The following is a 10,559-nucleotide window of genomic DNA, read 5'->3' on the forward strand; positions in this document are numbered from 1 at the left end:
AAAGAAATCGAAATAATATACTCCTGTAAAACGTAAATAAACTTTATTCTATCCACTAACCAATGAACACAAAACAGCACATATTGCTTTTCAGTTGAAGAAAATGAAAACAAAAAAAATATGAAAGGTGCGAAAATTTGCGTACAGCTGACACTTCGATTATTTATACACGGTATCAATATTTGATTGGCCATCCTTTGGCATTAATTACTGTTTTAAGTCTACGCGATATGGTCTCTATTAATTTTCGAGTGTACTCAGAGCTGATGAGTCTCCATTCCTTGTGCAATAAGTCTTTTAATTCGGCCTTGCTGCTAATGTCGTGTTTTCTTATTCTATTTTCAAGTTATGTCCACAAATATTCGATCGGATTGAGATCAGGGGATTGTAGTGGAGTCTGTACAATATAAGGGACGTTATATATTATCCATTGTCGTACTAAATAAGCTGTTTGTTTAGGATCGTTATCACGTTGAAAGTAAAAATTATCACCAAAGCCAAGTTTTCCTGCACTGTCTTTCACGTTTTCTTTCAAAATATTTAAATAAACCATTTTATCCATTATATTGTCAATTATTTTCAAATTTCCAGGACGAGCTGCAGTCATGCAACCCCATACTAAAACTTACTTTCATCAGAGAACAGCACCATCGACTGATGAAAGTAAGTTTAATATTTTTAATAATAGTGGAAAAAAATGAGTGTGGAGAAAAACAGGAGAAGAACTGTTATCAACGAATTTACAAGCTACTGTCAAATATGTGGGTGGTGGAGTTTTAGTACAGGGTTGAATGGCTGCAGCTGGTCCTGGAAAGTTGAAAATAATTGACAATATAATGGATAAATGGTTTATTTAAATATTTTGAAAGAAAACGTGAAAGACAGTGCAGGAAAACTTGGCTTTGGTGACAGTTTTTACTTTCAACGTGATAACGATCCTAAACAAACAGCTTATTTAGTACGACAATAGATAATATGTAACGTCCCTCATATTCTACAGACTCCACCACAATCTTTTGATCTCAATCCGATCGAATATTTGTGGACATAAATTGAAAATAGAATAAGAAAACACGACATTAGCAGCAAGGCCCAATTAAAAGAGTTATTGCACAAGGAATGGAGACTCATCAGCTCTGAGTACACTCGAAAATTATTAGAGACCATACCGCGTAGACTTAAAGCGGTAATTAATGCCAAAGGATGGCGAACCAAATGTTGATACCGTGTATAAATAATCGAAGTGTCAGCTGTACGTAGATTTTCGCGCCATTTCTTATTTTTTTTGTTTCCATTTTCTTTAATTGAAAAGCAATATTTGCTGTTTTGTGTTTATTGGGTAGTGGATAGAATAAAGATTATTTACGTTTCACAGGAATTTATTATTTCGATTTCTTTAGAAATATACAAACAAATATTTAAAATGTTACGAACAAGACATGTTATCGTAAGATCCTCTATATCTTCAAAAGCGTGCATCTAGGATATCCTAGAATTACCATGCGTAAATATCTGCTATATATAATGTATCGTCAAACTTTGCATTCCACAATATTCAACAAACTTCGTCTCACCCATATCCGTTGTTAAGAAATATTGACATTCCGCGTCTCGACTGGTAGATTTTTCAACAATAATAAAAACGATAAGCCTTTCTGACTTTTTTAAACCGACTCTCAAATGTATTTTATGTCAATTCGTCAGATTTATGAATCTCTAAGCGCATAGACTAATGCTGTTTCCATAACCCACGTACTTTTTGTTCGAGTTCTTCCTCTTCTGCCTGAGTTAATGACACTCGAGTACGTCGCGGTGAATTACAGTACGTTGGTCATTGTCAAGGTTCTATGAGACATTGCATAATGTTTCGTATTCATCTGTATACAGATGCAAAGATATATATATACTTATGTACAGACAGTAATCGTTGACTGTGGAAATACGTAACACGTCAAAGCTATCGTCCTACGTCTCACAGACAAACAAGGCGACATACATAATTTTCATATAATATGTATTATCTTTACCTCTTCTGTCCTTTAACATTTTGCGCGTTGTCCTAAAACCTTTAATTGATCTAATTTTAGAGAAATATATTATTTAAAAAATCATTATTACCATTTTCACCATATCTACTTGCAGAATCTCCTTGGACCTCGCATCCGGTAAATGGTCTAATGCTTTTACAATTTAATTGCACACTGTCAGTCGGTCATTGACTAATTAAAAGAGGAGGTTAATTAACTATGAAACGTGAATATGACGTTTCACGTTAATAACACTGCGGTTTATGTCCAGCCGTATAAACAAGTAGAGGATAAATCGATTGTCATAAAGACGTGATGACTAGAAGGAGCGAGAAGAAAGAAATATATTGACAATAATGTCGAAGTAAATTGAATATTTTGACAGGTCTCAAAGTATCGGGAATTATCAAAAGTCAGGCAAACAGAAGTAAGATGGCTTGTCAAATGTCACTGAGAAACTTTTGTATACCTATCAGCCAAGATAATACGCCAATTGTAAGATAATACGCCAGGCCTTGTAAAATTCTCCAAAGAATATACTCCATAGTTATAACGCTATCACTGAATGGCTCAATGGTTTTCTGCGAAAGTCAGCTGGACGCTCTATTGTGCAATCTGACCCGATCGCCTTTTCATTTTTCTTCACAGTCGCAGCTGTCACTTTTGCTTACACGTTAACTGTAGTCTAATCTGCTCGCATTTGCAAAAATGTTATCATTCCTCATTTATTAAAAACTAAATAGCGAAGCTCAGTATTCGTTAACGCACGTGTGTGTCACGCACGACGCTACGCCCTCCTGTTCGCGCCATTGAAAATTATTTGTCCGATTACAGTTATGCGACGCGATTTGAATTTATTACTGGCAGTGCATGTACCTGCATTATGTCATTAATTCGTATTATGCAATCTACGTACTTATGTGATAAGTCCTACGTCATCTCTTTCCAGGGAAAATGATGGAAACAACAGATATTAGAGATTTTTATTTTTTTTCCTACTACTTTTAATGCTTCTATATCGACAGCTTACGCTCTGTAGATAATTTGTATTAATGAGTTAATCGTATTTGGGTTCTTCCATCATTGATCACTATCAATAATATTTATACTTGCCCATTATTTATATTCGTATAGATATTTAAGACACTTAAAAAATTCATTAATTAGCATCGACTTAGTCGCTATTACGTGAATATCGTTTGTGTTTCAAAATTATGTAACGGTCGCTAACTGAATGAGCAGCGAAATGACGGGATAATTTGAAAGATCCTTATTTTTCCGCTCTTGTTTTTTGTAGGAAGATAATCTGGCTTTGTCGTTTTTTTTTTTTTTTTTGAAATGTAATTAAGCATATGCCGCAATGGTTTACTGATTTTTGATTGATTTTAATTTAATAAAAAAATCTCATTGTAAATACTGTATGTTCAGCTCTTGATAAAAGTAAATTTTAGCTTTGGGTGATATAGTTTTTGAAATTCATTCGCTGCTTATCCAATAGATTTTAATAACCCAGTCATTGTGACGTAACGCATTCATGTCTTTATCCGGAATAATTATTGTTACTTTCAATGATTCGTCTGAGCCGGGGTATATTAACTATCGGCTAAGATTATACATTTCGATTCGACACGCTTCGACCACACGCAGTTTGATTATTTGATTTGTATGTATTTCCAGAAATTTTACGTTGATTGCTTACGTTATGATTTTTATAGGTACAGAATGATTTCAATGATACAGGAGAAAGATGTCCTAAATTCAACTGGAAAGACCCAGCCAATCATTTCGTGGGATTTTCGTGGGTTATCCTGATTGACTGATTCGCTAATTCTTGGTAAAAATTTGAAATTCACCACTCTTTCATCTTACGTTATACCTTCTAGATACTATACTGTACCACGTGTTCTTGACCCGAATTCGAATTGATCATTAAACAAAATTTCTCGCCTCTCATTGTCGACACAGATTTGCTTCTGCCATATAAATTACACACAGTTCCCTATCTTTTTCTTGCTCTACTTTTTTCTTTTTCTTCATTTACCTCACATTATTACTTATCTTATATCCGATACAACTATCCTTATTTCGCGATAGAAAGAATCCCTAGGTGATTAATTATTTTAATTCTTTCATGAAATGCGTTCATTATATTTCCCATAATACTCAACGACGCTCCGCGTCCCTACGCTCGACTTCAAATCCACCCACGTTCGCCTGTTTCGTTCCTACCACTGATTCTTGATCAAGTGGTTCGCCCCACGAGCCTAGTGACCCATATTTACCTTATCAAAATGACAAATTATACTATTGGAATTCGCAGCTGTTATAATTTGCAATAATTGTTATTGATTTTAAATGAATATATTACAGGTGCTAAGAGTTATTCGGGTATAAGAATTCTTAAACAAGAATTATTGTGTACTCAATGAAACGTTATATTAACCAATTAAAATTGGTGTCTTATAAAACACAGATCCTTCGAGAAAAGCATTTATCGTAAGATTACGTTATTATCCTTATCTACGTAAGTCTAATAACCACCCAGGATAATATCATAACGATCTAATAATGTAAATCAAGCGATTGCGTAGTTCGTTACAATATTAATTGGTCTGTCTACAATTTTTTCTCCCCTGTTATTTTTCCCCTTTACAACTGTGCTATGTTTTTCAAATCTAAATATTAATTCTTATCACTTTTCCGCATCTAAAAATTTCATTGGTATACGCTTATTATATTTCTTATCCCCATCCATCTATTTTCTATCCCCCTTTTCCAGCTATATCGCGCGACGCAATAAGTCTGACATCATTGTCGCGTCAGAACATCTATTCGCATAGATTTCTTTTGCAATGTAATGAAGATATTAGAATCAGCGAAAACTCTAATCTCCTTAATGCCTAATGAGCTCGAGGAGAACAAGTTCTAATTAATGCGTTTAAAATAGGAGTCCCAAGTTACACTTGGCAGCACCGACTATCTTGAAGTCCAACAAGAGCCGGAAAGTTCCGCAGCTCGTTATTAACATAGCAGGAAACGAATCAGTTTCTCAGCAAAGGGCCTTGGTACCACTTCCGGGGACATTCGCCAGACACCGACTTCTTGAGATCCAGAGCAATGGCAAGGTCACGGAGAAAGGGATTCAAGTCTAAAAGAAAAGATAAGCGAGTTAATGTATACATCGAAATATTAATATAATACTATTCATACATACACATACTATGCTCCTATATGCTATAGTACACCAAAGGTTATTGAAGTATATTAAAATTACCATAAAACATTGTATCTTATCCAGGTAGTCGTAAGAGCGACGAAACTCGATTACAAATTTGGCAATGGACGCGACATGGCTTTTCATTAGACCAAGATCTGGATCTCTTCTTGGAATAGGAACCAATCGAGATGGCAAACCTAGTAAATTTCTAGGGTCGATGCAGGTACAAAGATACAATGACATGTTAAATTAGTTAAATGAATTATATTAAAGACTTATATATCCATATTCACTTATCTATTCATATCCTGGTTATCTCGTTTCCATATCATCCTCTGAGTGACATTTCAATGACTATCTACAGTTGTCCTTGATCGTTGCTTCCCTTTCTTTATATATTTTTTTAAATCCTGTATAATCATCCTTCCTTGGTCCTTATTCCACATCTCTCAGCATACTCCCGGTTGCGAATAATGGTACAGGCTGGTTCAGAAATCTAACATTTTTTCTTTTTTCTTCCTTAAGGAGGGTGGAACGAACTCGGTATAAGGAAGAGCTATCTTTATTCTGTCAGGAAACTTTTTAGAAAGCAAGGTCGATGTCGCAGGACTTCTAGTCTCCATGTCGCGACGTTATTGACATTTATTGTCTACAACAGAGGAAAGCAATGTAGGCACCGGTATGAAGATCTGGCAAATAATACAGTAGCATTGTACATAACTTCTTACATATGTGCATGTATGTATCTGCTAAGCACGGAAAGGATACTGTCCAGTGACAATTGTTTACGTCGCTCATATCCTACAAAATACAACAATTATACTTGCCAGGTACAGCCAATGGCGTGTCGTTTACTTGAAATTCCTTTCGAGGGATCATACGTATATCCGTTTCATGCGATACATACTTGAAGAAATATGTATGTACATAGCGAGGAATATTGTTTAAGAATTTTTTCTGCGATAAGAAACACAAGAAAAAAGGACTGTTAAATGAAATTCGAACTATTTTTTCAAAAAATATTTTAATACTCACGAATATATATGTACAGCAATTTCGTTCCATCCGTAAGCTTCGAGAATTTTCTCGATTATTCAATTTCATTCTGTCACCAGCTGCAAAGCGCCCTAAGGCACAGGGACCTTGGCTTCCAAGTCCTGGAAATGTGAACGATTTGCCAAGTATGTATACATACAAGTGTCTGTGTGTGTCCTACGTATAGGGGGAGACACAGTGTTTATTAATAAGGAAAAGAAAAGGGATCAAAATTACTGCAGTTCCATATACGTCATACCTCTAGGCCGCGATTTATCTGTCTCTGTGGACTCGCCTTCACGATGACTCTGAATTTTTTTATTATATAGATATATATATGTATATATGTATCCATAACTCACGTATACAATACAGTACCTATAACGGCTATTAGCATCCCTATCATTGTCAGCGTTACAGGTATTCATTTCTGATGCTATACTTTGCTTAATGCTTCTACGTTGTGACAACGTATTCATATTTACGTCGTGTTCACGACATGAGAGTACACGTGCACTTAAATTAGTTAATTCTTGTAAATCAATGTGTAATATCGTCTCAGTCAGACTGCATATAGTTTGTCTGATCAATCGTCCATATGGGTATACATATATTTAAAAAATACATAAAAATGATATATTTAAAAAATATATAAATATCTGACAATAATAATCTTGACGTATTTTTTCTTTGCTACTCTTAATTGTTCTTTCGAAACCCTTTATTCGTTCCTTGGACTCCTCTTGAATTTCAATCTGCCCAATCAGATAGTCGTTTTCTGGGGACGTCGATTTGGGTCGCGTGTGGGTCGATTCTTATGTCGCGATGCGAAAATCTTGCTGACAACATAGTATGCGTATGCCTTGTGAGCCTCGAGGACGACGATACTTTTCTTTATTGCACCTCATTCTTTTTTTCATATTATTTTTTCACATTATATTCTGCTATTTTTTTTTTCACGTCGGCTCGCACCAGCCTGTCTTCGTTGTGTAACGTTGGCACCGAGTACGTTCGACCCACTGTAATCATTTTTCAATTTGCATTTTATTCATCCATATGATAGAGGGAATAAAAACATCGTGGCTCGATAAAGAACGTCTGAAAGCTTTGAGTGTTCGATTTTCATACAGTCAACGTGAGTGCGAGAGAGACGGTGCGATCGGCGATTACACGTGTCTGACAGAGACAACGATACCTGAGAGACAGAAGTACGGCTGATACCCTTAGAAGCGATTGAATGTCCGTCCTTTAGATTTTCCGAATTTCTTATGCCTTCCGATGAGTGCGACGGAGACGGGCTTATCGACCTATGCGTGCATAAGAGAGAGAACGACATAGCCCAGATTCATAATCGTCGTTCTGACTACTTCTCCTTCGACTGCTCGTCATTTACATGCATGACAATTCTGCAAACACAAAGTTCACGTTGTTACGATTAAACGTGACGATTACGTATAGGGATTTTATAACTATTAAATATCTCACCTGGCAATGATAAATAAATCAATATGTGACTGATACCTTGTGCTTGCTAACAATAAAATTTTCTTAAGTCCTCCTCTTGCTATAATCTTTGTGTAACCCAATCTTGAAAATGTATTATCTTGACTTTTAACATGTCTTTTAGTTGGCACCTGCATCACGCAGCTGTGTATACATTCGTATACAACTTATCGGAGATTATTTCAGGACTAATTTGGTAGGTGCATTGCTATAAGGAAAATTTGTTGACTCTTTGGCAAAAGAGTTAATGACGGGTAATAATACTTCTTTCGAAACGTAATTATACAATTAAATTGTTTACGCCGACACGAGTATCCAGGTAGGTATATGTTTCAAGTGTAATTGAAGAATATCTTAAGAGCATCTGGACCCAATTATCGTTTGGTGAATTCTGAATCAACAAATTATTTGTGGACGAATATTAAAACAGAATTAATAATAAAGATTAATACAATTTAATAAGCAGCACGTTGCACTTACAATCTATGATGGCGTTCATTGAAAATTTTGGATTCTTCAAAAATTACCGTTTAGAGGTCAATCGAAATCTTGCGCAAAATATGATTCTTACACTTTTTTCTGTCTGATGTCTTTTTCCTTCCCTCATTTGCGTATCGCATTTTGGTACACTGATGTTTTATTCGTTTGACATAGAATTTTCAAAGAATGGACTTTGGTAAAACGATGGTCAGTAATGTTGGATTTTATTGGAAATACCAAAAAAATGTATGCATACAATGTACGTTCTCAGGGGTAGGTACGTATTGTAAGTAACACGTGAGGATATCCAAATTTTACTATGTTTACAAAAAAATTCAATGATCTTCTGATTCAGCATTTTATTGTGTGATCATTCATCTTTTTGCGTGTATCTTATGATCCAGGAAAAAATGTCCACAGCTATAGATACCATATTCTTACATTAGAACGCGACAATAAGGTAAATCCCTAGTTACATAAGATGACGTGTGCATTATAACATAACTAGATGTGCAAGTAGAGAGACTATGTGAGTGGTAACGTGTATGGTAACGTATTAGCTATGAATTCTCTCATAGTGAATTTTCTAGATGGTGCATATACGTATATATCATTGCTTATACTGCAGTAGGTACCAACATGTGTTCTGCATATGTAGAATGTTTCATAAGTATATATATATATATATAACGGCTGTGTTTAACGCTGAAAAAAAACAAGGGTTATTTTTATAGTATTTGCTATTATCTCTGCTATCTTTAATTTCATACCATTTTCATATATCAATGGTCCTTGTGAAAGCTCGTTTAATTATGATTAATAATTTTCTTAATTTCTAACAATTTATCGACACCTCATTTTAGGTCGATATTTTGTATTTCCATGTAACTACAGTTGCTGTCACGTAAGTAAATTTTTCAGTAATAAATGACAGAAAGGTTTTACATGAAAATAAACCTTTCAGCCCGTGAATTCAGTTATCTTAAGTCTACTCCATTATGCAATTCTTAATATTACAGGAGGCGCCTCTGGTAAATTTTTAATAACTAGGTAATTCTCGCTCGCGTTTCGCTTCCTGTGATTTAACGATTTTCCCACGATTTTCAAACCGTCGTCGATTATACATATTTGTCACAACACAACGTTAGCTCCTATTTTTCTTGCAGATTTTGTTTTTACGGACGGTGGATTAGAGTAACAACTTAACGTACCCAAATAAGTGCGCCACTTTTTTTCAATCTCATTTTAGTTGTTAAAGATTTTTTTACTCTGCCGTGATCGTAAGCGACAGGAGTCACACGAGTACAAATTATGAGCCAAGAGAAACAATTATTTTTACGTCGGCGGAAATACGAAAAATACGAAACAAATTTCGTAAAATACAGTCATTTGGAAAGGATCGTGCAAAATTCGTGCGAACTTTTAGCTCTGGTCACACGTCAGTATTTTGAAAGCATTAGTTTATTATTCAATTATGTTTAGCCGTGTTTAAGAATAAAGAAGTTTGGTAAAGAATATTTTCTATGCTCACCAGCCAAAAAATTCACGCCGGTGCAATTAGTTGTTGCTTTCCACGCAAATGTAACGACGAATTTATCGTAACGACGTTATAATGATGACAGCTATCAAATATTAAAATTCCTTTCGCTCGTATAAATCTGCGCAATCGAGTAGACCCTACACTTATTTTTCTTCATTTCACAGGTTCTCATTAAGCATATTGCAAAAAAGGTGCAAAGGTTTCCGATTTTGCCACTCTCTGGAATCCCGTACGACGTACACATACCTAACTGCCATTATGCCCAAAAGCACATCATTCAGCATTGATTATCTCATTAATTCTTCATCGACATGATTATTCGCCATGAGGCAAATAGAAAAGGAAAATGATATAGGTATAACAAATTAAAATACGTTATAAAACAGCACCGAGCGAGGATAACTAGTGTCTTCAACTTATATGCCCACTAAGATATTATCCAATGCTCCCTGCTCACCTCAATTACCATCGATCATTAGCCATTATAATAGTATTAATTAAAATCCCTTACGTTAAAATATTTTCGATGAATTTTCTCTCACTCACTCTCTATCCATTAGCAGAATCCGTTCTAACCTCATCAGAAAATTCTCCACTGTCTTCCATGAGGTTTAATTTTCATTCTCTCTCTCTTGTTGACTACAATCATTCCCTCGCGCGCAACTAGGTTAACACCTAGAGAATCAACTACACACTGGACTCACTGCCGTGGAGGTGACGTTTCGAAAGGCCCTGATATAAATTCACTGGCGAGCAC

At 35.3% G+C, this 10,559-nt stretch overlaps 1 long non-coding RNA gene across 11 annotated transcripts; it reads right to left on the bottom strand.

Annotated features, from left to right (window-relative positions):
- Window positions 1–1,378: 1,378 nt before the first annotated feature.
- On the bottom strand, window positions 1,379–10,541 carry LOC107271381. 11 transcript variants are annotated; one of them, XR_001538620.2, is made up of 6 exons: window positions 7,801–10,374; window positions 7,475–7,685; window positions 6,280–7,298; window positions 5,973–6,201; window positions 5,302–5,893; window positions 1,379–5,175 (listed from the first exon to the last, which is right to left on the bottom strand). It is a non-coding gene; the product is annotated as an uncharacterized LOC107271381 (long non-coding RNA). The 11 variants fall into 11 exon arrangements; XR_001538626.2 differs by having other exon boundaries at window positions 6,280–6,456; window positions 6,539–6,587; window positions 6,658–10,374; XR_001538627.1 differs by having other exon boundaries at window positions 6,280–8,967; window positions 10,349–10,541.
- Between the last annotated feature and the right edge of the window lie 18 nt (window positions 10,542–10,559).

The sequence above is a fragment of the Cephus cinctus genome, unplaced genomic scaffold (genome assembly GCF_000341935.2).
Source record: "Cephus cinctus unplaced genomic scaffold, Ccin1 Ccin1_scaffold0935, whole genome shotgun sequence".
NCBI lineage: Eukaryota > Metazoa > Arthropoda > Insecta > Hymenoptera > Cephidae > Cephus > Cephus cinctus.